Source organism: Canis lupus, chromosome 38 (assembly GCF_048164855.1).
Source record: "Canis lupus baileyi chromosome 38, mCanLup2.hap1, whole genome shotgun sequence".
NCBI lineage: Eukaryota > Metazoa > Chordata > Mammalia > Carnivora > Canidae > Canis > Canis lupus.
Window position 1 is genome coordinate 17838053 of NC_132875.1, and position 25618 is coordinate 17863670.

At 38.1% G+C, this 25618-nt stretch overlaps 1 long non-coding RNA gene across 1 annotated transcript; it reads right to left on the minus strand.

Annotated features, from left to right (window-relative positions):
• Window positions 1-1337: 1337 nt before the first annotated feature.
• Window positions 1338-24998, minus strand: LOC140626972 (uncharacterized). The gene is made up of 2 exons (XR_012025932.1): window positions 24740-24998; window positions 1338-3157 (listed from the first exon to the last, which is right to left on the minus strand). It is a non-coding gene; the product is annotated as an uncharacterized lncRNA (long non-coding RNA).
• Between the last annotated feature and the right edge of the window lie 620 nt (window positions 24999-25618).

Below are 25618 nucleotides of genomic sequence, written 5' to 3' on the forward strand. Positions count from 1 at the left end.
AATGTTTCCAGTAGTGACTGTTTGCTTGAGTCCTAGAGTCCACAGCTTGACCTGCAATGGTCATATAGCTTGACTTTGTTGCCTTGGCCCCTGACATTTGGGTATAATTCCAATAGCAGGATAATCTAACCATGGGTTATCAGGGGCAATAATGATGAAAATTGGTTTTGGGGTTGTGAAAAAAAATACACAATGTTCTATGGCCTGCAAAGGGCCATATAAACAGGCATACAATTTGTGGTATTTAAATTTCATGGGGGAGAAGGGATGGGTAGGCATTTAGGAAAAAATTTTCTAAGAAGTCTCCTTAAAGGTACAATAATGGGGGAAAAAAAAAAAAACATGTAGATTGATAGATCCAGATCTTGAAGACCTTTGAATGCCATCTTAAGGAACTTGAACTTTAACTTAAGAACAACAAAGAGCCATTGAAGTGCTTTGAGCAAGTTAGTGACACACACGCTTATGTTCAAGGAAGATCACTCTAGTGGAAGTATGGAGAATGGACTGAAGTTGCACAAGACCAGACGTTAAGTAACCAATACAAAGTTAATCGCAGGAATCCATGCAAGACAGGATATTGGTCTTGGTGAGTAAGCAGTACTGATGGGAGAGATTCTAGAGGCATCCATTCTCCCCTTTATCATTTTTAACATCACCCTCCCTTGTTTAGGGTGGCATTGTGCCCAGTAAGACACCTCCCCAGATCCCTTTGCATAGCCTTGTCACTTTTCTAGAACAGTTTACTAGCCCTGGATGGTCTTCGTGCATATTGTTCATTAGGAAAGAAAAATAATTCCACTTTTTATCCATATATCTTCAATAAAATGCATATATTGGGAGACAAAATTAACATAATTTAGTAGAATAGGACACTTACTTTTTAGAGTAGGAAGGATTTAGAATGTAGAGTACCTAACACTGTCCAAAATAGAAGCAAGCAGCTAATGTTAATTGCCTCCTCCTTCTGTCTCTTTGTCCCTATTTAGGAGTAAAAACACTTCCAGGTCAGAAACCAAAAATTCTGGTCTTCCTCTTACATTTATTTAGTAACTAGCATGTGAAAGGTATCTTCCACATTGTATAAAGCAAGCATTTGATACTTGTTGTGGCTGATCCCCTACAGTTTTAATGAATGTTTAAATATTACTTTGATATAGGGAAAGCATTGTTTGTAGTAAATGTTTTCAGACAGACACATACAAAAAAAATCCCAAATGGATTATTCAGGTTTATGTTGCTACAGAGGATCATTGTACCAGGTGATTCCTTATTCCATTTTATTTAGCTCTTTTGGCAGTTTGATCAGTTTTGACTCAGTCATGGTGAAAGCAGACTTCATTTTGCAAGACTTTATTTTCATTAGATAATGCTCTGGGTAATCTCTGATAAAGAGAATATCAAAAATAGGAAGTAAAAATAAGAAAAGCACTGAGAAATAGCAAAGTAAACAATAAATCATATGTCCTTCTCTTCAATGCAGTTATTTTATGTAAAGAGGGGGATAAAAAGATTGTTTAGGTAAATTTATCCCAATCTTCTTAAGGTCTGTGAAAAATAAAGTGAAATTAAAGCAAAAATCAGTTAAGAAGGAGATATAAATATGATCTCAATTCTGTTGGGCTGGGGAAACAATAATACATCTATTAGCACATTTAGGAAAGCCATACAAGAAGACTGAAAGGAAGTGCACTGGGGAATCACCATCTATCACCAAGGAATGTTATCATGGTTGTATGTGATTTAGAATATATATATAGAATATATTTCTAGATTTCTTGTGATAACTACTTTTATAATCAAGAAAAAAGACACTTCTTAGAAAGCTTTTTAGACAACATTCCTTTGACTTGAGAGAATTGTATATGGGTCTCTAACAAGCCTTTGAAAGTTGTTCAGGTGGCTCCTCTCACTGTTGATATTTATTCCCTCTTCACAGGATTATGGAGTCAGGGAAAAAAATATGAGGTGGGGATGAAGTACCATAGTCAAGGGGTTAAGAACAGAACCATGGACAAAAACCACCCAACAATAGTAACTGTGGAAATGTGTGTTAATAAACCAAAAAGTGCTTTGAGTTTGAACTTATAAAATTATTTTCATAAATACAAATCCATAACACACAATAAAACAGAATTATAATGTAAACAGACATGTGATGAACAGTCTGTGTATCATCTTGCCACACTAAATAATAGTACGTGAATGCTCTTCAGTAACTGATGAGATCTAGTCAAATATAAATAAAGGTATAAATAATGCCCTCAAACCGAAGTCCATTTATCTCAACTGGATGAGAAATTCTGTTTAGTTAAACTTCACCCCTTGCTGTTAGCTGATCACATTTACCAGAGAAAAACACACCAACTGAAAAAATAAATGGACCTCTAAAAAGAAATGTGATCTTTCAAGCAGATCTGGTGAAATGTGTCTTCGGCACAAAGATTTGACAACTTACTATTTGCAAAGAATAAAACTGTTCCTCCAGGGGAAATAAACTCAATAAATATTAATTGATGAGCAAAATCTTGGGTTAAAAAAAGGAGCTAAGTAAATTTTCTTTCCTTGGGTAATAAAATAAGAATAAAAGGAAGGACATTGTGTTAAGAACCCTTCGGGAGAAATAATTAAATTGGTTGGATTGGTCTCCACATTTTTCAGAAGTTTGCTTTACACTTCCCCCCCAAAAAGCCACAGTAGGCAAATGAGCCAACTGTTAGGCAGATGGCAATGCGATGGCCTTGCAGTGTGGAAAGCAAGAGCTTCAGAAGGTCAGCATAGTACCCAGGGGCTATAGAAGCAGAGCTGAAATGAAATGTAGGGTGAACAAGTGAAAGGAGAATGGAAAGGGCAACTTCCAAAGAGGCAGCATAAAATCAGATGCCATCAAACTTAACCACAAGGAGAAAAAAGAAAAGGCCTAACTGGATGACAAATGACAAAATATAATACCCAAAAAGAAATGGAGAAGAGAGGAGTCATATGTTCTCATGTGAATATCTAGATAGTTCCCAGATATGCTTAGAGTAAACAGGCCCATGTGATCATGAGTTCTTCTCTCTCTGCCTGGCCTCTGCGTGGCAAAAAGGATAGAAGTCACGTCTCCAATTTCCACTTGGTTTCCCTTTCTGCAACAGTATAGCAGGTAGTTTATATCCTGGAGGGAAAAAAAAAAAAAACTCTAAGAGTAAAAACAAACAGGTTATCAATTTGAAAAACAGAAATGTAATTCTAGGGATTAAGCCATCTTGATGGTAACACTAATTTTCCTGAACACTATGATGAAAAATGAAATGGACAGAAATGGATACTTTAAACATTGAGATTTTTGCATATCCTCTTATTTCGTAAGGACTTTTTTAAAGCAGTGCTGATCTTATTTAGTTTTGGATCACCCCCCAAAAAAATTCCCATTGAAAATGACTAAACTGCTGCAATCACCAAAATGGCTTTCGTTCTGTGACATTATTTCATTTCCACCTCAAACGATGTACTGTAATTCATTTCTGGTACTAACCAGCCCTCAATTTTAGGGCTCAGTCCTCCACAAGATAGCTCCCCACTTCAGATGATGGTCACATTTTCAGTTAATCAAATTCCTGATTAACTGGCTACAAATTTGGGGACCCATGACCCCCTAAGGTTTGATTGTTCACTAGAATGACTGACAAAACTCAGGAAAGTGTGAAACTTACTATCACAGTTTTATTATTAAGGATATAGAGGACCAACCAAATGAAGAAACTTGTAAGGCAAGGTCTGGAAGAGTCCCCAGTGCAAAGCTTCTGTGCCTTCTCCTCGTTGAATCAGGGCCCTCACGCTCTAGCACATCAATGTGTTCTCCAACTTGGAAGCTCCTAATGAACTAAACTCCAAGTGGCTACAACAAAAAGCACATGGCTGGCATATTAAGAGATGACACTGGAAAGATAATTGAGGCCATGGGCGGGGGTAGGAGGAGGCTTTGTATTCTGCACTGCATTTGAATATTATTTTTCAGACAATGGAGAGCCACTAAATTTTTTTGGAGAAGAATACTTCACTTTGTGTCCATGCTTCCTGTTCTTTTGAGAGCTTGTCTTTTGAGAGCTTGGAGACAAAAATGAGACCAATTAGACTATTGAAATAGTCCAGAGGCGGTGGGGCAAGATGGCAGAAGAGTAGGATCCCCAAGTCACCTGTCCCCACCAACTTACCTAGATAACTTTCAAATCATCCTGAAAACCTATGAATTTGACCTGAGATTTAAAGAGAGGACAGCAGGAATGCTACAGAGAGAAGAGTTTGCGCTTCTAACAAGTACAACTCGTTTTTAGCCACTCTGCCCTGAGCAAAATGACTAGAAAGATGAACTCACCACAAAAGAAAGAGTCAGAAACAATACTCTCTGCCACAGAGTTACAGAATTTGGATTACCATTCGATGTCAGAAAGCCAGTTCAGAAGCACAATTATAAAGCTACTGGTGGCTCTGGAAAATAGCATAAAGGATTCAAGAGACTTCATGACTGCAGAATTTAGATCTAATCAGGCTGAAATTAAAAATCAATTAAATGAGATGCAATCCAAACTGGAGGTCCTAATGACGAGGGTTAATGAGGTAGAAGAACAAGTGAGTGACATAGAAGACAAGTTGATGGAAAGGAGAGAAGCTGAAGAAAAAAGAGAAAAACAATTAAAAGATCGTGAGGAAAGGTTAAGGGAAATAAACGACAGCCTCAGGTGTTTTAATTGGGGTTCCAGAGGATGCTGAAAGGGACAGAGGACCAGAAATCATCTTTAAACAAATCATAGCTGAGAACTTCCCTAATTTGGGGAGGGAAATAGTCATTCAGATTCAGGAGATAGAGAGATTCCCGCCCCCCCCCCCAAAATCAATAAAAACCGTACAACCCCTTGACATTTAATAATGAAACTTGCAAATTCCAAAGATAAAGAGAAAATCCTTAAAGCAGCAAGAGACAAGAGATCCCTAACTTATATGGGGAGAAATATTAGATTAACAGCAGACTTCTCCACAGAGACCTGATAGGCCAGAAAGGGCTGGCAGGATATATTCAGGGTCCTAAATGAGAAGAACATGCAGCCAAGAATACTTTATCCAGCAAGGCTCTCATTCAGAATAGAAGGAGAGATAAAGAGCTTCCAAGATAGGCAGAAACTGAAAGAATATGTGACCACCAAACCGGCTCTCCAAGAAATACTAAGGGGACTCTGTAAAAGGAAGAGGAAGCCCAAAGAAGCAATCCACAAAACCACAAAAACAGGGGCTGAATAGGTATTACGATGACACTAAATTCATATCTTTCAATAGTAACTCTGAACGTGAACGGGCTAAATGATCCCATCAAAAGACGCAGGGTTTCAGACTGGATAAAAAAGCAAGACCCATCTATTTGCTGTCTACAAGAGACTCATTTGAGACCTAAGGACACCTACAGCCTGACAATGAAAGGTTGGAGAACCATTTACCATTCCAATGGTCCTCAAAAGAAAGCTAGGGTAGCAATCCTCATATCAGATAAAGTTTATCCCAAAGACTGTAGTAAGAGATGAAAAGGGACACTCTATCATACTTAAAGGATCTATCCAACAAGAGGACCTAACAATCATGAATATTTATGCCCCTAATGTGGGAGCTGCCAAGTATATCAATCAATTAATAACCAAAGTAAAGACATACTTAGATAATAATACACCAATACTGGGAGACTTCAACACAGTGCTTTCTGCAAATGACAGATATTCTAAGCACAATATCACTAAAGAAACAAGAGCTTTAAGTGGATCAAATCCAACTGGGCCAGATGGATTTCACAGATATATACAGAACTTTGCATCCGAACACAATTGAATACACATTCTTCTCAAGTGCACATGGAACTTTCTCCAAAATAGACCACATACTGGGTCACAAATCAGGTCTCAACCGATACCAAAAGATTGGATTGTCCCCTGCATATTTTCAGACCATAATGCTTTGAAACTTGAACTCAATCACAAGAAGAAATTTGGAAGAAATTCAAACACGTGGAGGTTAAAGACCATCCTGCTAAAAGATGAAAAGGTCAACCAGGAAATCAGAGAAGAATTTTAAAAATTCATAGAAACTAATGAGAATGAAGATACAACCATTCAAAATCTTAGGGATACAGCAAAAGCAGTCCTGAGAGGGAAATACATCACAATACAAGCATCCCTCAAAAAACTGGAAAGAACTCAAATACACAAGCTAACCTCACACCTAAAGGAACTGGAGAAAGAACAGCAAATAAAACTTACACCCAGCAGAAGAAGAGAGTTCATAAAGATTCGAGCAGAACTCAATGAAATCGAGACCAGAAGAACTGTGGAACAGATTAACAAAACCAGGAGATGGTTCTTTGAAAGAATTAATAAGATAGATAAACCACTAGCCAGCCTTATTAAAAACAAAAGAGAAAAGACTAATTAATAAAATCATGAATGAAAAAGGAGAGATCACAATCAATACCGAGGAAATACAAACGATTTTAAAAACATATTATGAACCGCTATACGCCAATAAATTAGGAATCTAGAAGAAATGGACGCATTTCTGGAAAACTACAAACTACCAAAACTGGAACAGGAAGAAATAGAAAACCTGAATAGGCCGATAACCAGGGAGGAAATTGAAGCAGTCATAAAAACTTCCCAAAACAAAAAAGTTCAGGGCCAGATGGCTTCCCAGGGGAATTCTATCAAACATTTAAAGAAGAAACCATACCTATTCTACTAAAGCTGTTCTGAAAGATAGAAAGAGATGGAGTACTTCCAAATTCGTTCTATGAGGCCCACATCACCTTAATTCCAAAACCAGACAAAGACCCCACCAAAAAGGAGAATTATAGACCAATATCCCTGATGAACGTGGATGCAAAAATTCTCAACAAGATACTAGCCAGCAGGATCCAACAGTACATTAAGATGATTATTCACCATGACCAAGTGGGATTTATCCCTGGGATGCAAGGCTGGTTCAACACTAGTAAAGCAATCAACGTGATAAATCATATCAACAAGAGAAAAAACAAGAACCATATGATCCTCTCAATAGATGCTGACAAAATACAGCATCCATTCCTGATCAAAACTCTTCAGAGTATAGGGATAGAGGGAACATTCCTCAGCATCTTAAAAGCCATCTACAAAAAGCCCACAGCAAATGTCATTCTCAATGGGAAATCACTGGGATCCTTTCCCCTAAGATCAGGAACACAACAGGGATGTCCACTCTCACCACTGCTATTCAACATAGTACTAGATGTTCTAGCCTCAACAATCAGGCAACAAAAAGAAATAAAAGTCATTCAAATTGGCAAAGAAGAAGTCAAACTCTCCCTCTTTGCAGTTGACATGATACTGTACACAGAAAACCCAAAAGACTCCACCCCAAGATTGCTAGAACTCATACAGCAATTTGGGCAGGTTACAAAATCAAATGCCCAGAAATCAGTGGCATTTCTATACACTAACTGAAGAAAAAGAAATTAAGGAGTCAATCCCATTTACAATTGCACCCAAAAGCATAAGATACCCAGGGATAAACTTAGCCAAAGAGGTAAAGGATCTGTACCCTAAAAACTACAGAACACTTCTGAAAGAAATTGAGGAAGACACAAAGAGATGGAAAAATACTCCATGCTCATGGATTGGAAGAATTAATATTGTGAAAATGTCAATGCTACCCAGGGCAATTTACACATTCAATGCAATCCCTATCAAAATACCATGGACTTTCTTCAGAGAGTTGGAACAAATCATCTTAAGATCTGTGTGAAATCAGAAAAGACCCCGAATAGCCAGGGGAATATTGAAAAAGAAAACCAGAGCCGGGAGCATCACAATGCCAGATTTCTGGTTGTACTATAAAGCTGTGATCATCAAGACAGTGTGGTCCTGGCACAAAAACAGACACACAGATCAATGGAACAGAATAGAGAATCCAAAAATGGGCCCTCAACTCTACGGTCAACTAATACTCCACAAAGCAGGAAAGACTATCCACTGGAAAAAAGTCTCTTCCATAAATGGTGCTGGGGAAATTGGACAGTCACATGCAGAAGAATGAAAATAGACCATTCTCTTATACCAGACACAAAGATAAACTCAAAAATGGATGAAAGATCTAAATGTGAGACAAGAATCCATCCAAATCCTAGAGGAGGACACGGGCAACACCCTTTTTGAACTTGGCCACAGAAACTTCTTGCAAGATACATCTATGAAGGCAAGGGAAACAAAAGCAAAAATGAACTATTAGGACTTAATCAAGATAAAAAAGCTTCTGCACAGCAAAACAAACAGTCAACAAAACTAAAAGACAACCTGCAGACTGGGGGAAGATATTTGCAAATGACCTATCAGATAAAGGCCTAGTATCCAAGATCTATAAAGAACTTATTAAACTCAACACCAAAGAAACAAACAATCCAATCATGAAATGGGCAAAAGACATGAACAGAAATCTCACAGAGGAAGACATAGACATGGCCAACACGCACATGAGAAAATGCTCTGCATCACTGGCCATCAGGGAAATACAAATCAAAAGCACAATGAGATAGCACCTCACACTAGTGAGAATGTGGAAGTTTAACAAGACAGGAAACAGCAAACATTGGAGAGGATGTGGAGAAAGGGGAACCCTCTTACACTGTTGGTGGGAATGTGAACTGGTGCAGCCACTCTGGAAAACTGTGTGGAAGTTCCTCAGAGTTAAAAATAGACCTGCCCTACGACCCAGCAATTGCACTGTTGGGGATTTACCCCAAAGATTCAGATGCAATGAAATGCCGGGACACCTGCACCCCGATGTTTCTAGCAGCAACGTCCACAATAGCCAAACTATGGAAGGAGCCTCGGTGTCCATCAAAAGATGAATGGATGAAGAAGATGTGGTCTATGTATACAATGGAATATTCCTCAGCCATTAGAAATGACAAATACCCACCATTTGCTTCAACATGGATGGAACTGGAGGGTATTATGCTGAGTGAAGTAGGTCAATCGGAGAAGGACAAACATATGGTCTCATTCATTTGGGGAATATAAAAAATAGTAAAAGGGAATAAAGGGGAAAGGAGAGAAAATGAGTGGGAAATATCAGTGAGGATGACAGAACACGAGAGACTCCTAAGTCTGGGAAACAAACAAGGGGTAGTAGAAGGGGAGATGGGCGGGGGGATGGGGTGACTGGGTGACGGGCACCAAGGGGGGCACTTGACAGATTGAGCACTGGGTGTTATGCTATATGTTGGCAAGTCGAACTCCAATAAAAAAAATATATATATACAAAAAAAAAAAAAAAAACAGGAAAGAAAGAAATAGTCCAGACATCAAATGACAGGAAACCATGGTACGGAACAGTGCAGGAATACCAGAAAAGAGAACCAACAAGATTCACAGGTCCTGGAGGCACAAACAGGAGATTCCTGAATGTCTAGCATGCCTGACTAGGAATATGGTATCACTGAAAACAATGAGGAACTGTCCTAGTTTGCTCAGGCTGCTCTAATAAAATACCATTAACTGGATGGCTTAAATAACAGACATTTATTTTTCACAGTTCTGGAGGCTGGGAAGTCCAGGGTTGAGGTGCCAGCCAATTTCATTCCTTTGGGGCCTGTCTTTCTGCCTTGCTAACAGCTGTCTTCTCGCTGTGTCCTCACATGGAAGGGAGAGAGAGGAAGCAAGTTCTCTTGCTCAGGAACAAATAGTATCATTTCCCATATTCTAAAACCTAGCACTGAAATCACCCCAAGCATCCTCAACCACGATTTCCAAGGTATCCTGACTTGACTCCACCTCTTTTTACAGCATCATGTGTTGTCACTCCTTTTCACTCTTCTCACTCAATAACGTTGAGATACAGATAATTCACAAATGTGTCACAGTATTTTAAGGATTCCTGTTCTCACTCATGCTATTCCCTGTGTGGAATACTCTTTTGATATCCAACTTTTTTTTTTTCTCTTAGGGATGCTCATCTTCCAAGGTTCAGCTCCAGGATCATCTCTTCATAAAGCTTTGTGGGAACACATCTCACAGGTACCCTGGGATGCCATCATAGGATAGAGTGTGTCACCGATCCATTAGTCTGCCTTTTCCATTAGACTGTCAGTCCTTGACAGCAGAGATTCTGTGCACTCTACTCTCTACCTCTAATATTTAATAGTGTATGGCATTTGACCGCAGCAAATTTTTTTTTAATTTCTTAAGCGTGTCCAGTTAGTTAATTAACTGACTTTTCAACACTGAAACAAACATTTGTGAGTGATTAATGTGCAAAACAATCCCTGGAGTGCTCTGCTTTTCTTTCCCATGTGCTGCACTTGTTATTTAAGTGTCTATTTGAAAGGGCCAATGTCTAGACGGGCCAAAATAGGCAAGAACAAAAATTCTAAGTGTATTTCCTTTCGAGAAACATAATCTATTTCTAAAACAACCTTGTGGAAAGTCCCTGAAGAATAGAGTGGAATAGAGCATCTTTTCATGAGTCACCTCACTCAGCTGTTTCCCCATGAAGAACATGGAAGGTTTGTTTGACATGAAAATACTAGAAAATGAGACATGGAAAAATTATATGGACATGGCAAAGGATGCTAAACACTAAAAGAGATCATTCAAGTTGGCACAAAAATATAGATAAGCCATGTTTCTAAAAGAGTATAAATATGATCAAAGCAATTAGAATGAGAGATGATTTGGGCAGAAAAATCTAGAAGACGTTAAATTAGAAATTTTATTTTGTTCAGATTGTACTGTATTTTCTTTGAGATTGCAAGTTCCTAACCCCATGACTGTTTTTATTGAACACCCACAGTGAATGAGGCTTTGTTCAGCAGGATCTAACAAAACACCAGTGTAAATCATTCAGCAAGCATGGCCAAAGGATCACTACACCAACAATTAATCAGGCTTTCTGCTCATTCTCCTTTCCAGGGGTTAAAAGTTATAAGTATTATGTCTAATAAATTGAAATCTGCCATATATCTACTAGGTCACAGAGCACGCATTATAAAATAAAAACATGCCAAAACAAAATCGGTGGTCACTTACATTATTTCCTGAAGCATTTTCAAACACATCCAATCTAAAAATAGATTTGTAAAACAAGCTGTTATCAATTTAGAAAAGAACACAAAGTTAAATTCTCTATAATCCTGAGCAGAAATAAAGGGTTCATCAATTGTACAGACTGTAATTTAGCAAAAGCTCATTGTGACATCTTGTTCAATATCCTGAAAACAAAAAATACTCAACACCTATAAAAACAGCAAAATGAATAGCTTCAGAATGGGCTGATATGCCAACAACCACACACAAAAAAACTATATAAATGAGAGATTTTGCTGTGGCTAAAGAAACACTGATAAAAGGAATCTTGAATAAGAACTATGAGATTAAAAAAATAATAAAAAATAAATAAATAAAAAATTTAAAAAAAGAACTGAAATTGAATGCTAAGAATTAAAAGAATGCTTATGATTTCTGATTTGCTTGGAATTTGTGACAAGACATTCTGATACATTTTTATATTCTTGAGAATTGTTTTTGTATATTACAGTAGCTCATAATTCAGGGTTCAATTCTTCAATCTAAAACCTAACATTTGGGCAGCCCCAGTGGCTCAGCAGTTTAGCACCGCCTTTGGCCCAGGGCATGATCCTGGAGACCCGAGATCGAGTCCCACATCGGGCTCCCTGCACGGAGCCTGCTTCTCCCTCTCCCTCTGCCTCTCTCTGTCTCTGTCTCTCATGAATAAATAAATAAATAAATAAATAAATAAATAATCTTTAAAATAAAATAAAACCTAACATTTTTGAGCACCTACTATATATATACACACATATATACACATATACATATACACACATATATATACATATATATGTGTGTATATATATATATATATATATACACATATATATCAGAAATTAGGTAAATTAAAACAAAAGTCCTGTTGTCAAGGAGTGAACCCTCCTCTTCTAGTGGAAACTAACATGTAACTAATTACAAAACTAATGATCAATTTCAATGATAAAAGTATTTCCCCCAGATGGATGGTCTAGAGATATTGACAACTTCCTCCAAAAGGATGACTTTAGATAGAGAAGCAGGCAGGGCCCATTTCAAGAAGGGAGAACAAAGTTTTTGCTTTTTGTCACAAACTAGATTGTAAGTTTACTGAAAGCAGAGACTGTCTTTCCCTTCTTTATAAAACTCAGTGCAGAGTAAAGTTTCAATGACCTTGGTTAATTGCCAAATATAGTTCTGCTTAATGAAATTAGCTAATTTAGAATTTGACAAATTGGAGGCACCCAACGAAAAAAGAATAATGGGACAATAAGAAGTCTTCAGGGTGTCTAGGTGGCTCCATCCGTTAAGTATCTGACTCTTGATCTCAGCTCAGGTCTTGATCTTATTAGGGTCATGAGTTCAAGTCCCACATTGGGTGTGGAGCCCACTAAAAAAATTAATGTCAAATCTTCACAAAACTGAAAATAATTCATTCATATCTCTTCAAAAGAAAAATATAATCTGTCAGAGTTAGCCATAGGATTGATAAATATTAGTCTGAAGCCAAATACTGTTTCCAGGTTTGCTGATTCATGTGGCTCATATCCCACAGTCACTACCTCAAGTACAAGCAAATTCTGGGTTTCACATACCCCAAATGTAAAAAGAAGCTTTTGGTGTGAATACTTAAAGGCTCTGGCTTGTACTGGCTTTAACAGAAAAAATATAAGTACGTCCAAGGTAATTTTAATCTTGACCACAACTGAGAGATTTAAAGCTTTGTCACTGGAGAAAGGAATAAGAAAGACAAAGAACAAAATGAAAGAAGAATAGAAATAAAGAAAAAAAAGGGAGAAGGAGTAAAGAAGAAAAAGAAAACAATGTGGGAAATATGAGAGAGACACAGATATTCCATCACTAGGATCCGAATTATTACCCAAGTTCTACACTAGAAAAATCTCTATATGATGTCCTCAGTAATCACCAAAGACTTGGATAATAATTGCATATCAAAATGCACAGAAATCCATACAACCGTCACTTTACTTTTTGAAAAGTGGAGTTATTCTCTTCTGTTATTTATGATTTGAGATGTCCATTTGTTCTGATTTTCTAGTGTATATGCTTCCTTGAGATTAACTTCAACTGTCTCTTCAAGTCAGCTATTATTCTTAGTTCCTAGCACCCAATCACCATCAGTCAAGTTAGTAGATGCTATTGCCCAGGACGTTCCCATGGAAGTTGAGAAAAAGCTCAGGTTCTCCAATAGCATTAGGAATAGCCCTTAGTCTGGGAGCTTTGGTGTAATTTACAGCAGTATAATACCAGGTCAGTTTGCACTTGTCAGCATTTGTAGTATATAAGAGTAATAGTTTTATTTTTAAAGATTATATTTATTTATTTGAGAGAGAGGGAGAGAAAGCATGTGCAAGGGGAAGGGGCAGAGGGAGAGGGAAAAGCAGACTCCCCGCCAAGGAGGAAGTCAATGTGGGGCTTGATCCCAAGACTCTGAGATCATGACCTGAGCAGAAGGCAGATGCTTAGCTGACTGAGCCACCCAGGCGCCCCTAGAGTAATTGAGTTTTAAAGCAGTTCTATGAGGGACAAGTTTTTGGTGTGTGAAAACGTTCAATGACAAGTAGGCACAAAAATGGTGGGGGAGCGGGAGATGTGCAATGCCATTCAACAGCCAGTCCACTTCTAATTTCTTCCCAAACTGTTTTAATTGGTCCTCATTGTTGTGAAAATAATCTGGCTCATATTTTAAGTAAAGATTGCCTATTTTTTGTTTGATTGTTTTTGAGAATGAAGGAGGCTTTTCACTACTTATTTTAGTAACTATTATCAGAAAATATGACTCTTTCCTTTAGATGTATTATTTATTCTATAAATGGTGTGAAATGTATGTAAATTCAGGGTTATTTTATCCCTCTCCATTGTTCTGAGCAATGTTGAATAGACTGGGAGTAGGGTCTCTGCATGGATCAGATGATAGTTTACAGAATGAAAGAAGAAAAAACATTGATATTACTCTGATTTTTTGTTTATTACTTCGATTAAGTTATCCAAGTAATGAGAGTCGAAAAGAAAAAACTAGTTGTTGTCTCTCACATATTCTTCTTGATAAAGATCACTTTACCAAGGCCAAATATCTTGTAAACGTGGTCTTCTCTCCCCAGAGATTCCAATGCATGCTATCCTTGACCTGGATTTCATTAAAGTATATATCTTAAATTTCCCAATTATCACTCAACTCAATCAATCATCCATCAAAAACTATTCAAACTATCAGTTAATCCCCAAGCACTATTCTAAAATGATTTGCCAAGAGTCCATTATCTTAAAAGCATGTGAGGCGCTGATAACTCTGTGCTATTGATCAGCGTGTTCCTTATCAGCCTGCCCTGCAACAGGGCAGTGATCACTGGGTACATTTCACGGCCTGGTGACAATGCCCCTGGAACTTCTTCAAGCAGCAAGATGTTCCACAGCAGATGGGGTTGGTCTAAGATAAGCCTAACATTTCTACATCTTCTGTAGCTAGCCGTGTTTGAATTAAGAAAGAGTGACAGTCGTTTTTAGACCTACACTTTCTTAGAGACTCAGAAAAATAATTCATAATTTTAAAAGCCAGCAAGTAGGACCTTCCTATTGAGCAAGTGCTTCATAAATCCTTGATTTAGAGTCACAGATCTGACAGAGATCTCGCAGATCACTCCAGCAAGTGCTTCCCAACGTTTTCTGATGCTCAAATCCCTTTCATTGTAATATGCTATCTTGAGATCTCCCTAGAATCGTAGCTCCTTGGAATGTGATCTAGAACAGGACGAGGATTCAGGTGGACATGATCCCTTGGCCCAGTGATTCTTCACCCCCTAGAGAGGAGAACAACTGAAAGAAGGTTAATACATTATTACCTAACTTTCTTATCTTTGCCAATCCGATAGGTAAAAACCTAACCTCAGAACAGTTTTAATTGAAATTTCTCTTATTATGAACAAAGCTCAACATACATGACTTTACTTTGAAAGTAAATAATTCATAAACCCAGGACTGCTATTAGTTAATTTAGTCAGCTCTAGATTACCTGAGATCATGGGTAGAGGTGGTCATTTTTCCTGAATTGTCAAAAACGATATACAATGATTTAACGATGATATACAATGATTTCATGCTAACTTATTTCATTAAAAATGTACAAGTCTACTTTTTAATCCAAAAATATTTAAAAGAATGCAAAAAAGAAAAACCACCAAAACTATGTTTAGGAGCACTAGATATTACATAAAACACTTAACCAAAAACATGGCCACAAGGTTCTGCTTTTTAATATCTTACAACAGTGCTTAAGTTAGGTAAAGGCATAGTTCAGAGCAAATGTTCTTCCTTCCCCTTTCCTCCCTCGGAGTCAAAGACCTAAATAAATGGAGAGATATGCTGTGTCATGAATTGGAAAACTCTGTACTTCTAAGATGAAAAAATCAGACTTCTCCAAGCTCCATACATTCAGAGCAATCCCAATAAAAATCCCAGCAGGAATCTTTTTTATGAAAAGCAACAAATTGATTATAAAGTTTATGAGGAAAGGCAAAAAATTTAGAATAGCTAAAATACTTTTTTAAAAGAGGTCAAAGTCGGAGAACCCATACTACCTGATTTCAAGACTTACTGTAAAAACTACAGTAATCAAGGCAGTGCAGTATTGGTGAAAGGACACGTCATAGATTATTGAAAATGAACTAGACCCACACACAGTGATCAATAGATTTTCAAGAAAGGTGCAAAGGCAAGTTAATGGATAATACACACACACACACACACACACACACACACACACACACACAGCTATGTGTTTCCTAATGTCTACAGAACTCATGCAAATAGTATTCTTACCTTCCCTCATGTGGCCAGTTACATACATCCTTGTCTCAGGCCTTTTCCAAAGAACTTATGTGTCACTTGATCCCATTCTTTAGTAAAAAATTCATGTGAAATATTAAATAATTATATCTTTATATTTTATTTCCTTTAAAAAGCTTTTATATAAACTAATGGAAATAAATAACAATAATAAGAATAATAGCCACCACCTATTGAGCAGCTATGTTTCAGACCCTTTACTAAGATCTTTATTATTCATCATGTTTAACCCCCTAAACAATTTGAAGATTATTATTCCCATTTTCCAAAGTAGAAAAAAGGTTAAAAAAGATGAAGCCAGGGGATCCCTGGGTGGCTCAGAGGTTTAGCGCCTGCCTTGGCCCAGGGAGTGATCCTGGAGACCCCGGGTCGAGTCCCACATTGGGCTCCCTGCATGGAACCTGCTTCACCCTCTGTGTCTCTACCTCGTGTGTGTGTGTGTGTGTGTGTGTGTGTGTGTGTGTGTCTTTCATGAATAAATAAAGAAAATCTTTAAAAAAAAAAAAAAAGATGAAGCTACTCACAAGACTGTGAACTCATTCAGGGTAAAGACCATGTCTGATGAATCTGGGTAGCCCCAGAATCAAGCACCAGGCCTGGCAAGCACTCAGTAGATGTTGAACATATGAATAAAACTCACCCCAAGTCATACGTTGAGTAAATTGTGCCACTGGAATTCAATTAGGCCTGTCATAGTACTCCCCCATTTAAAGACACCCAATACTATCTAGAATATAACCCCAACTCCTTACCTTGACCTACAAAAAAAAACGCTTGGAGATGCCTGCCTGCCTTTCTAGAGCCCATTTCACACCATCCCCCATTACTCATTGTCCAACTTCTGTTCCTCAACCACAGCAAGCTTAGGGCTTTGTCATTAACTGCTGCTTCTGCCTATATTAGCCCTCATTCCCCTCTCTCATCTATACATGGCTCTATCCTTCTAGTCATTAGGATCATGGTTTAGGGACACCTGAGTGGCTCAGAAGTTGAGGGTCTGCCTTTGGCTCAGGGCGTGATCCCCGGGTCCTGGGATCGAGTTCTGCATTGGGCTCCCTGAGAGGAGCTTGCTTCTCCCTCTGCCTATGTCTCTGCCTCTCTCTCTGTGTCTCTCATGAATAAATAAATAAAATCTTTTTTTAAAAAAGGATCATGGTTTAAATGCCACCTCCATAGGCCTTCTCTAACCCTATCCCCCTCACCCACTGCTAGTAGTATAAAATAGCCACCCAGTGACTTCCTATTATTTATAGTACTATTGTAATTTTCTATATTGCACTTATCATGTTCCAACGTTTTTCTTATATGCTTACTAATGCATTTACTGTCTTCCTCCTCTGCTAGAATATGCTATATAAATATTCAAGGTTTATATTTTTCCACTTACAGCTTCTAGATTTAAAATAGCAACAAAAAAAATTAAAAAAAAATAAAATAGCAACAAAAAATAAGGAAGTTGGATGATATTATTTAGTATACACCTAAGTCCCAAGAGCAAGGACATTATCGATCTTGTTCACCACAATCCCCAGAAAATGGAAAGACCCTGCCATATAGCAGGAACTTAGCTGATAGACTAAATAAATGATCAGTGTTTCGTTTCATGCTGTTTTCCTATGGTCATGCTTATAGGCCCCAATTGAAGAAATAAATTGTGCCACAACCTGTTATTCCAGATCTCTCTGAAATATTCTAGTCATTCCCTATGCTCTGGTACTTCCTTTGTCCATATGGCACTCTGCCTCCCCAGTCTGGCAGCAGCCTCCTAGTAACTAAAGCAACTTGTGGAAATTAACAGCTGTACCATTGATTCTGAGGCCATGCCAGGGGTATTCCCCAACAGGTGCCAAGTTTAAATATAGGCTGCAAGGAAATGCTCTATTGCTGGTGTAAAGTGGGATCCCAGACAACTGTACAGCACTGGGACTCCACAGGGCCAAGAGTCTCTTTAGTGACATTTATGTTTATATCACCAAGGCACAACCAAAACAGTTTCTCTTTCACAGACCATCACTTTTGCTTCTTTTATCATAGTAGTAAGTAAAAGAAATTTCTTGGCATTCATGTAAATAGTTTTTTTTAATAATAAATTTATTTTTTATTGGTGTTCAATTTGCCAACATACAGAATAACGCCCAGTGCTCATCCCGTCAAGTGCCCCCCTCAGTGCCCGTCACCCATTCATCCCCACCCCCCACCCACCTCCCCTTCCACCACCCCTAGTTCGTTTCCCAGAGTTAGGAGTCTTCCATGTTCTGTCTCCCTTTCTGACATTTCCCACTCATTTTTTCTCCTTTCCCCTTTATTCCCTGTCACTATTATTTATATTCCCCAAATGAATGAGACCATATAATGTTTGTCCTTCTCCGATTGACTTACTTCACTCAGCATAATACCCTCCAGTTCCATGTAAATTGTATAGAACTACTCTATCCTTCTACTCCAATTGGCTTTAGAATATCACAGATGTCTTATTTCAGCCCCAGATCCCTATAGTTTATGTATGATCATTTTACTCATTTTCTAATTTCCTAGTCTGGCTAATAGCTCAATACCAAAAAAGTTCTTTTATCTGTTGCAAAGTTCCCACAAAAGAGTCCCAGCTTCTCTAAGAGCTGCTGTTGACAAAGCCCACGCTTCCCACCCACAGTGCCTTGGTGAAATGCTTATGGAAGGTAAAATAAAATTTGAAGATGTTTCTTCACTTAAATCATGAATGCATTTTTTTACAATGTTAGCCCATATCCACCATTATTTGTTCGTAAATACTGCACTTTTCAATCTGACATTAATTTGAAAATAGAAATCCCATCTCAGGGGTATCTGGATGGCTCAGTCAGTTAAGCATCTGCTTTAGGCTTAGGTCATGATCCTGGGATCCTGGATGGAGCCCTGAGTCAAGGTTCCTGCTCAGCAGAGAGTCTGCTTCTCCCTCTCCTTCTGTCCCTCCCCCCTGCCCATGCTCTCTCTTGCTCTCACTCACTCTCTCTCTCTCAAATAAATAAAATATATTTTTTTAAAAAATCCTTAATTAAAAAAGAAAGAAAGAAAAAGAAAGCCCCTCTTAGGACAACAAACTAGATGGTCAGTTCAGAAATGGAGGAACCACACTATCTTGAAAATTACCAAGAGATAGCTTCTTCAAGTTTCCTTAGTAATGCATTAGTCTTTTATAGTCTCAGAATTGAAGGCTGAGGAACAGCAATGGCACATGAACCTGGCAGTCTAAAAATGAACTTTGTTATTCAGTGACTTAGGATAAGTGACTTACTATAAGATAAAACGAAAAAAATCAAGATACAAAACTGACAAAGTATTTTTTGTTTAAAAAAAGAAAAATGTGGTCATCTCTAGGTACTTGAATAATGCATTACTTTTGTTTTTTCTACTTTTTTGTAGTTAAAAGAATTCAACAGTGAATATGTACTAGTTTATAATTTTTAAAAGTATTTCTAAATACTTTAAGTATTTCAGTTCAGTGCTCACATGTTCTGTAAGTATCAACATCCTCATTGTACAAATAAAAAACTGCTCAGTCAGGGCTTTGTCTCGAAGTTTATATATTCTTTATTTATCATATTTGTCAAGTTCCCAATTAATTCCCCTGCCAGCTCTACACTGACGTGCCAGACAAAAGAAGGGGAGTTATAATAAAGGTTGAAGGAAGAATAGAAACTGGGGAGTTTATATGTGATATTCATGATTTTGACCAATTATAGCTGAGTCAGTGGTAAGTGCCCATCACAGCTTTTAAGATTAACAGTGTGAGGCAGGAACTGTCCTAGGGATCAGAACGCTCCCAGTAGTTTGGTTTTGAAGATAAAGACTCCAACCACCCGCTCTAACTGTAAAGAAAAGCAAAAGGAACAGACGTCACTGGCTGCTAGCTTACCGACAGCAAACTACTATGATTCATTATTTTTGGCAAGCAAATTAGAGATAGTAATGTTTTATTTAGAAGTTTTGTACAATTTAGCAATACGCAGGAGGTCATGTCTCACAGGACTTCACCAGGGTAACATCACGTAGGTTTTGCAAATCTATCCAAATCAATAATGAATTATTCCTTTGATTTAGGCATATAATAAAAAAAAATCAACTTCCTTACTTTTTGTTGTTAAGTTTCATCTAGGAGCTGTAACTGGAAAAATAGGAACCATAGCATGTTTATTAAACTGATTCATCTATTTGTATATCATATCCCACTAGTTGCAAAACATTTCTTTAAAAAAATGTTAATTCTTAAAGGAAATTATGAAATTCTTTACCACTATCCTCCACATGGACTGGGGGGAAAAATGCAATAGCTGCTGGCTTTGAGGAAAAAGTCTTTTTTTTTTTTTCTCTTTCTCTCTCTGAGAAAAATAGAACTATATTAGGAATACACAGTGACTTGAAGCTCTGATCACCATGAAGTTCAGGAAATATGTTACCTCGTTCTAACAAGGATATCCTGTGTCAGTCTTCTATAAAAGTGTGTGTGTGTGTGTGTGTGTGTGTATCTCTGTCTTTTGAGAACCTGTAATGTCAGTTTCATATGAACCTTACTTTTTACATTACTGAGCATAAAGAAAATACAAATGCTAAAAAACCTTTCAGGCTTTTTAGGCAAAACTGCTAAATACTACAAATTTTCTTCAGGCAGGAATTATATCATGAAGCTCCACATAAATATTGTGATACGAATTCAAGGTACTTGATGCTACTTTGTGGCTATTTTTTAAATATAACTATATATAATTTCTTTTCCTTTTTCTAAGGATAATCCATGCTTATAAAAAATTCAAACATGCCATAACAAAAGTAGAAAATTAAAGTCCCACCCTACCAAATGACACTTGTCATTGACATTTGTATGCTCATTTTGAATAGCAAATCTTTTTGAGAGTACAAAGCCAAATTTAGTTAAACCTGGCATTCTGAATGCCAACTCTATAGACTCAGCAGGTAGCCTAGAACACGTTGAGAACAGGTCATTTGTTGGTCACATGAAGTTAGGAATTCCTCATCAATTCATTCATTCAAAAAATACAAACATTGAGTATTTGGAATCTCTCCCCAGGCTGTCTACTTATTGCTGCTATTTTATCATTAGGCTTCTGTTTGAGAGTATATAAATAACTTTTTCCTAAAAAAAAAAGTTAATTTGTAACAATAACATTTATTCAATAATTATCGCATTAAGCTAAGCACTTTGCATATAGTATTTTATTTAATATTTACATTAACCTCATGGAGGAGGGATTATTTTTATTCCCATATCATAGCTGAGGAATCAGGGACCTACAAAGGTGAAGTGACTTACTCAAACCAAGGTCACTGAGTTATAAAACTGAAGGTCGCAGGATTAGAATGAAAACCCAGAGCCACCTCACTCCAAAGCCTGCCTTCTGAACCCCAGTGCCATATCCTTCCACAGTGTAAGCTTTCTGTGAGGAGGGAATGTCGCTAATTATTAACATTTTAATGTAAATGAGTTGACCAGAGGGGTGTACACGGTAATGTTCTACAGAGGAAGGGGGTGGAGGGGACACAGCAATATGATCAGCTGGAGAAAAATGATGACATTGGACACTTTCTTGGAAAGGAGACTCCAAGAGAAGGAAGGAAAAAAGAAGTAAGAAATAATTCAAAGATATCTAACCGATTTTACAATTACATCCCTAGAGGTAAGTTGAATTGGCTTCTGTGTAAAATTCTCTTCATTTAAAAATTATTCTTGTGAGTAGCATCATATTTTTCTGCTACTGTATGCACAGTAACAGATTACTGAGTGGTCAAACCAATTATTAGTATGTTGATCAGGAGAACAAAGACAATTTCACCAACCACATTTCTTTCTTTAACTTTTCTTTCCAAGTATTTTACAGTGGAGTAGAAATCAATAATTTTGGAATATATTTTTTGCAGATACCAATAGTTGTTTTGTTCACAACTGTTGAGGCTAGATATATAACTTTCTGAAGAAAAAATAAAAGAGAAAAATATGAAAAATATTTCTGTCATGTACATTTTTTAATCTCGATCTATTTCATCCAATGTAGTAGTGACTATCTAAATTAAATCAAATTAGAATTTCAATTCCCCAGATATATTAGCCACATTTCAAGTGGTCATTAGCCATATGTGACTTGTGACTACCATATTGAAGAGCCCAGATATATAACATTTCCATTATCATAGAAATTTCTATTGGACAGCGCTGATCTAGATATAAAGCCACAAAGTAAGAGAGCATTGTTATTTATACAGTTAACTAACCTGATGAAAGGAGCAAAATAATAAAAGAAGCCAGCTTGCATCACATGGCTGGCTTATTCAACCCATCTCTGACGTCTTGTGGTAAACTACTTCTGTTATTACCTAGCTTTATGAACTTTCACAGGTACTCAGTTAAATAAATCTAGTGCCAGAAACAGCAACCAAGAGGAACAAGATTCACTATACCCATGACAGTTATAAGTTGAAAGTAGATAAATAGAGGAAGTTCTCTGTTATTCACCCATTTTACCAATGAGAATGCTAAGACTCAAAGAGTTTACTTGTCTAATGTCAGGCAATAAGCAAGTGGAAAAACCAGGGGGAAGCTCTAGGTTTGCATGACTGTGAAACCCAATCCCATTCTATGAACTTGGCCTCTTGCCAACCGTATCATAAGACAGAATTCATGAAGGTGACACTGTTGTCTAATGGAAAGAGCAAGTTAAGAGAAAGTTTTGACACCTGTTTTAAGCTGGGTTCCCCCAGAAACAGATCCCAGGAAAAGAATGTTGAGCGTTAGTGGTTGGTTTAATTTGGAAAGTAATGCCAGGAAGCCCTGCCAGTGCAGTGGGGAAATGAGATGGGGAGGGAAGGAGTCCACATAGGGTGCACTGAAAGAGAAGATTAATTCTGTAACTGGGAATAAATTCCACTGGCCTCCTCTGGGAAATTGTGGAGACCTGTCCTCAAGGTTTTTTACCTCAAAGAGGAAGCTGAAACATGTATTCTTCAAACTTTCTCCTTTATTTGCTAAGGGATACTCCCAGGGTCATTAACTCTCAAACCCCTTGTGGACTGCCCCAGGCATGGGCAAAAAATAAAATAAAATAAAAAAATTTAAAGCCTTCAGGCAGAGAGTCTCAGGTACTTGAAGTCAGAAACCTTTGACACAGAAAGGCCAGTAGAGATGGGAACAGTAAGTGCCAAGAGGGTATGACTGGGACACGGGGAGCATCTCCACAGTCTTGGACAAAGATAAGTTTGACTTATGACTCTGCTGCTACATGCTTTATGACTTTGGGCGAACAAGGACCCATCAAAGATTACACATTTTATTTGGTGGTTGTTACGTCTACTATGTCTCCATCTGCACATTGTGCCAGGAATCCATAGGAGATGATCTGTACCTCACATTGCATCACATCAGGAGGCTCACCACGTCTGAATGTTCCACCATTAGTTGTGCTAAGTTCATCAGTGGGTAAGATGCTTCTGGCTGGATCTCTCTGGCCCTCAGATTCTTTTTTTATCATGAGGAATACAAATAGTCACACTGCTGGATTCCTATGAGGATTAAATGACATAGTCCAAGCAACTGGTATGTTGAAGTCCTAACTGTATTCTGAGTAAGGAACATAATGCATAAATACAGTAAGAGATACATTAATGAAAAGCATAATAACACCTGGAAAAAGTAGAGTGGGAGAAGAGACAAATGAGTGTATACTTGACAGCTTCACAGAAAAAACCAAGTTTTAAGAACAGATGGAGAAATGCCTTCAAATGTCAGTACAAAGAAGAGCAAAATACAAAGCACAAGATACAAACAGCAACATGGATTGGAAAAGATGGGAAAGTCAAGGTGGTAAAACTGTGATGAGGAGAGACTGGGGTAGGGGGGATTTAGATATCATGTTAAGTACTTTGGATTTTGTGTGATAGACAATAGGAAGCCATCGAAGGTTAGATTTTGTTTTAAGAATCACTTGGCTTGTGTTTCAAGAATCTAATGGTGCCAGATATCTTTTATTTGCTCTTCAGGGTCCCCTTTCACCTTTCTCTACCTATTTCTCTGCTCCATGAGGTCACTCAAGGACCTCATTGATATGGGTTTTCTTGGTTTCTCACTTCCATGTGGTTTTGATCAGTGAGGAGTCCTAACAATATGAAAGAGAGGAGAGTACTTCCCCCATCTTCCCTACTGCAGGGTCACTTCAGGATGGCTCTACCTCTCTACACAAGACAATAGTTCCTCTGAAAATATGTTCTCAAGACCCTCTCATTCTTGATTATGGGAAAGGATCCTTCCTCTCAAGCCTAGACCTAAAGAATCCTTCCTGTTAGCAGCTCAGGGAATGCCAAAACCACAGCTTGGATTCTGTCCCTACCCCACCCATACCTTTGTGCATAGGCCCTTTATTAAGTTCTCCTTGAATTCTCTTATTGGAGGTTCCATATGTCTCCTGCTACATATATTAGTAGTACCAGAATTTACTCCAGGAAACAGACCCTCAGAATAAAATTCTATGATTGATTTGTTTATCCATTGAGGATCTTAGAAGAATAAAGTTTGGATAATCTTACCAAGAGAGAACTCCTGCCCAGCTAGAGTACGGGCAGAGAGAAATGAGAACATGATCATATACAATGGTCCAGAGAAAGGAAGCTCTGATTACCAATCTATGCTGCATCCAGGTCTAGATGTATATGGACTGTATCAACTCTTGTTTGCATTCCTTTTTGTTTATTTTGCCTTTTCCCCCCTGCTGCCTTATATGAAGAATCCCAGTAATTACCAGTGTTTTAGTTCTGGACACAGATGTGACTGAACAGACATCAGCCCATGATGATTCAGTAGCCGAGGAGATTTCATCTGTTCCTTGTGATGGAGACACAAACTTTTCCCAGAAACAGAAATAGATGCTAAGGGGCCAAAGGAATGATGGTACCAGATGTCTTGTTTACCACTGCAGATCCGAGAAGCTGTTCCCGATGGGTTATATCAACTGTCTCCTTTGCCTTCTGGGCTGCAGTTTGATGCTTACACGGTCCTAGCAGGAGATTTAACAAAGCGATGAGAATGAGGTGAGGGCATTTATTCTTTGGCTCTCAGCCTGGGAGTTGCCTCTGGCCAGTTGCCTCTAGTGACCAAAGGAGGCATCGTTCCTGCCACAATGAGTGTTATAGACTGAACTGTGTCCCTGCTCCCCGAATTTGTATGTTGAAGCCCCTGATGTATCTGGAGTAAGGAAGTAATTAAAGTTAAATGATGTCATAAGGGGGAACCCTGGGTGGCGCAGCGGTTTAGCGCCTGCCTTTGGCCCAGGGCGCAATCCTGGAGACCCGGGATCGAATCCCACGTCGGGCTCCCGGTGCATGGAGCCTGCTTCTCCCTCTGCCTGTGTCTCTGCCTCTCTCTCTCTCTCTCTCTCTGTGACTATCATAAATAAATAAAAATTTTTAAAAAATGATGTCATAAGGGTAGCACCCTGATCAGCAGGATTAGTATTCTTATAAGAGACCCCAGAGGGACACCTGGGTGGCTCAGTGGTTAAGCGCCTGCCTTCAGCTCAGGGTGTGATCCTGGAGTCCCGGCATCGAGTCCCACCTCGGGCTCCCTGAATGAAGCCTGCTTCTCCTCCCTCTGCCTATGTCTCTGTCTCTCTCTCTCTCTG